This window comes from Gadus morhua, chromosome 9, assembly GCF_902167405.1.
Source record: "Gadus morhua chromosome 9, gadMor3.0, whole genome shotgun sequence".
Lineage (NCBI taxonomy): Eukaryota > Metazoa > Chordata > Actinopteri > Gadiformes > Gadidae > Gadus > Gadus morhua.
In genome coordinates this window covers 4,597,547-4,602,546 of record NC_044056.1, presented here as the reverse complement: position 1 = coordinate 4,602,546, position 5,000 = coordinate 4,597,547, and the positions used below count along the sequence as shown (strand labels likewise).

Sequence of the window (5,000 nt, the reverse complement as noted above, 5' to 3'; positions counted from 1 at the left end):
CAGAGACAACACAAACACATACGCACACACACATACACACACGTATATGCACACAGACACACACACACACACACACACACACACACACACACACACACACACACACACACACACACACACACACACACACACATACATCCATACACACACACACACATTATCAAACCAAGTATAACCTAGTTCATTGGGTTAAGATACATTTGCATTAAGCCACTATTTTTATGATACAATGATATCGTACAGTACCTTCATGACATGTTACCTTCATGTAGCATAGCCTTGAAGTAATGTATGACATCGTATGACATGATATATTTTGTGTTTTTTTTAAAAGCCCTATTTTGAGGATTTCTTCTGTTAGAGTTTTACAGCATATTTCATCATAATGAAATTAGAAAACACAATTGTTCATCACCATTTGTTGACATGTATAGTTTACAGCCCTAGTTTGCATAATAATAATGATGGTAACGATAATGATTTCATGTGCCTTAGCCGTCCTCTGTGAATACTGGACGACAAGTTCAGAGGACAATGTTTTCTCTGAGAATTGTGGATAATAATTTAGGATAAGTTTTTGCTTTCATTTGTGTGCATCTGTTTTGTAAATTTTTTCAGTGTTAATGCTCATTAGAGGCAGAATCGCAGTATATTATTGTGAAAAGAAATGATGATCCATGCAGGGCATGTTCTGTGTAACCTCGACACTGCTTTATAGAGGGAACAAGAATTTCACAATAAAAGCACAAAAGCAAACCGCCTGCTGTTTTCCACTGCTTTTTATTAACACGTGTTTCTGTAATAATGCAGCTCAAACATTAAGGCACACAGGCAATTCAATTTAAGGCGAAATGTAATGGTAGTGCTTTGAGGTGCTTCCGTAGGCCTTTGTCCACTAGGTAGAGCCATTGTCTTCATTAAAAGGTCAAAACTTAAGAACAAATGTGTTATAATGCTTAAAAAGAGAATATGCTATATCCAAAATGCTGCTACGTTCACTAATATACAGTTTATGCGTTTATGAGTTGGTTGATGTGTGCTCAGGTGGAAATAATCTGAACAATGGTATAATGAGCTCATAACTTGAATATTGTAGGCTTATCCAGACACAAACTTTTCCGTTGGTTGTTTTAGTCAAGGAAAATATAAGGGAGGGTATTTTGGGGAGTACATTTAGAGTAAACATTCAATGTGTATTTGTTTACATATTGATGATACAGCCGGTTCTATGGAGGTAGCACTCAGAGCTTGGTTTTGCTGCACTACTGAGTTTAGCGATGGCTACCTTCGGGTACGTGTTGGGCAACCAGGGAAGGCTGGTGGTCATTGGGTAAGGTCTGTAGGGTCTATATAAGCTGGAGCTCAGTGTGTCTTTGCCCGGGGTAGGGGTTGCCTGTGTAGGATGGTGAGCCTAGGGTCGGTCTGTGGCCAGCTCTCCTCGAGATTATCTCCCACTGAGCTCATAATGAGATCATGGAGGAGGCCCTCGTCCTCCTTTCTCTTCATTACTCGAAATTAGCCTCACACGCACACACGCACAAATACACACACAGACACACGCACACAAGTACACAAGAAAACACACATTGGCACGGACACAACCTTGCGTCTAAGGTTACTATATGGTAAGATAAATGAACTGACTGCTGACCTGTCCGTCTGTCTACCTGGCTGTAGGCCTACTTTTTCACACTTTAATCCACTGTGACTTCATGGATACATATGTTATTAAAGGGACTATGTGTAGGATTTGTACATTGCTTTTAATCGCTTTTAATTCCATTTATTTCTCTCTCTCTCTCTCTCTCTCTCTCTCTCTCTCTCTCTCTCTCTCTCTCTCTCTCTCTCTCTCTCTCTCTCTCTCTCTCCTCAGTCACATCCTATGTCTCTCGTCCTTTTCCCTCGGTTATCTTTACTATCCGGGTCGCTCCTGGATCACAGGTAATCGCTGGCACCGTGATTACGTCATCACACACATTCCATCCTCCCCTTGATCCCTATCTCCTTATTTCACCTCCTCTTTTCCCCCCTCCTATCTTCCTTCCTTTATCTCTCTTCACAATCGCTTTCTCTCCTCTTCACCATCTCTCTTTCTCTATGTCTCTCTTTTCTTCCCCATCGCTCTCTCTCTCTCTCTCCTACACCATCTCTCTCTCTCTCTCTCTCTCTCTCTCTCTCTCTCTCTCTCTCTCTCTCTCTCTCTCTCTCTCTCTCTCTCTCTCTCTCCTACACCATCTCTCTCTCTCTCTCTCTCTCTCTCTCTCTCTCTCTCTCTCTCTCTCTCTCTCTCCTACACCATCTCTCTCTCTCTCTCTCTCTCTCTCTCTCTCTCTCTCTCTCTCTCTCTCTCTCTCTCTCTCTCTCTCTCTCTCTCTCTCTCCCTCTCTCTCTCTCTCTCTCCCTCTCTCTCTTTCTTTCACTTCTTCCCCATCTCTCTATATCTTTCTTCTTCCCCATCTCGCTCCTTCCCCATCTCTCTCTCTCTCTCCCTCTCTCTCTTTCTTTCCCTTCTTCCCCATCTCTCTCCTTCACATCTCTCTCCCTCCACTCTCAAATAGTTTGATTTGCACCGTTGCTGTCCAACTCCTGAGAAGAGTCTTCGTACGTTCATGCATAGTATAGTATGTATAATGTACATGAAGTATAATGAAACCTTTAATCTCAACAAAACAAACCGATCTAGATCTGTTATTATTTTTCGACTGTCCAGCCAACCACTGTACTCCTAAAGCATCTGTTTTCAATATAATCGGTCAAAATGACTTCATGGGTCTGTGTAGAAGCGCTCTATTGCTATCGATTATTATCGTTGCACGCACGCACTGGCTAAATGCAAACGTCATTGGTAACAGATGTTTTAGTGTAGCCAGGGGAGGCTACGTTGGGTTGATCACCCTGGCCACTTTTGTCCTTAAAGGGCCCATGTTATACCAACAGGTGTGTCTAATTAGCCATTACAAGCCGTTTTGAAAATCGGCCTCTTCTGACATCACAAGTGGGCGTGTCCAACTAGATGTATGACAGATAGATAGAGCAACGTTCCACTCGGTAGGCTGATTGATTTATCTATCCAGCAGACATCTAGGTGGACACGGCCACTTGTGATGTCAGAAGTGGCAGATTTTCCAAACGGCTTGTTATGGCTAATCACACTCACATCAGTTGGTATAATATGGGACCTTTAGAGGCTTCTTTGTCCCTTGAGGCGGCGTTGTCTAAGGTGGGTCTGTGTTGGCCTTTAAGACAGTTGTACCTAGAGTCTGTCTTTGTGAACAGATGAGCTGACACGGGCCCTCGCTAGCCAATGAGAGACAAGCACTGAGGATGAAGGGGTAAGGAGGTTAGAAGAGGCCAACCAGAGTGTAAGACAAGGCACATTCATCTTTACCGCAGCCTTCAAACACTTTGGCTAGTCAGAGGGCTTCACATCAGCAGGAAACACATTTCAAATACGTTTCAAGGACAGTCACTCTCAATAAAAGACAATAATTTCCAGTAGTAATAAAGCGCATGTTGAAGCAGCAGTTAGCCTCAGACAAGGCTAACTGGCCACTACTTCCTTTGTGCTAATCTGCTGCTAACTGGGGCATGCTTGACCCTGGTCCTCCAGGTGAAGACCAGATAATCCCATTAACCGATATATCACACCAAGGCCACCAGAACCCGCTGGAACTACGTCGTGTCAGGACTGGATATGTACGCTCCGGACAGGCAGAATATCCTCTAAACACACAGACAGGTGAGTCACAGACAGAATCTCCTCCAAACACACAGACAGACAGGTGAGACAGGTTGAAGATGTCTTTTTCCAGTTGTAGCTAATGTTAGTTTATGTTTGTTTAGTTTGTTTGTTCGATCGACATAGTCCGGATGGGACTCGTGCGCGGTTATCCAGGGTCTAAAACATTCAAGAGACGCCATGTTTGCATGTCTTTTTGAGACAATGTTATGCTTCAGATCTTTGTTGATGTTCTCTAGAAATCGACAGAGTAGGACATTCTGAAATATTGATTTGTGTGCCCTCCCAAAAGTAACTCACAGAGTGATTGATCCTCACTGATCGGCTGGACAGCAGTCTTGGACAGTATATGTAGGTGTGGGGTGTGTCGGGTGGTATACCATTTAATCCAATACCACACACTAAGGATTAGGTCAGAGACAGACAAGCTTAATCTCTGCTGTCAGGAGTCACACCGGAGTCGCACCATTAGAGCACTCGTACGGTTACTAGCCATGTCCCCACAGAGCTCCTAACTGATGCTGTTCATGAAACAAGATGTTCTTTATTCATGAAAATGTGGGTTTAACAACAGAAGTACAGGACAGTAAAATGAACAACAACAAATTTCAAACTAACAATATGCAAAGAACTACAAAAATATATATGAATGAATGAATGAATGAATGAATAGTTAACACAATGAGTCGTAAAAAGTAAAATAGAAACACAGACTGTAAATGTGGACGTGATTGAGCATCCTTCTTTCTGTCCTTCAGGCCTGTGATTAGGATCAGTTTGATTCACGTCCATTCTGTTTTCTGCTTTGTTAGCCTGTAAGCTAATTGCTCCTTGCAGAGGTTTTGAAGTCTGCTGTTCATCACGTCTTTGTCCTTGGTGGGGCATTACAGCGGCTGGCTCAGATAGAATAGAACGCTAGATACACATTTTATCTATATATTGCTCCGTATCCTATCTATATGTGTCTATTCTCTCTATGTCTGTCTGTTATAGGTATAGCTGAGATGTATCTATCTTTCGTTTTCTATTATGTTCTATCCATGTCTCTCCATTCTTTCTATTATGTATATATATATATATATATATATATATATATATATATATATATATACGTATATCTCAAGAGACTAAGGCCAAATAGGTGATTAAAGCAGGGGCCGCTCAGCCCAGGGGGGCCTGTTGGCCCCTGTGAGGGCCCATTATCTCCTGTCATCAGTCAGCGAGGGCGGATTACCATTAACATGATAATCACACAACCTCC

General features: G+C 42.5%; 1 protein-coding gene across 1 annotated transcript in view; it reads left to right on the top strand.

The window, feature by feature from the left end:
• Nucleotides 1-3,478: 3,478 nt before the first annotated feature.
• The window catches only part of LOC115550753 (cyclic nucleotide-gated cation channel beta-1-like), a gene marked incomplete at its 3' end in the record, with an annotated part of 32,102 nt that continues 30,580 nt past the window's right edge, over nucleotides 3,479-5,000 (top strand). The window contains 1 exon segment of the mRNA XM_030366038.1: nucleotides 3,479-3,739.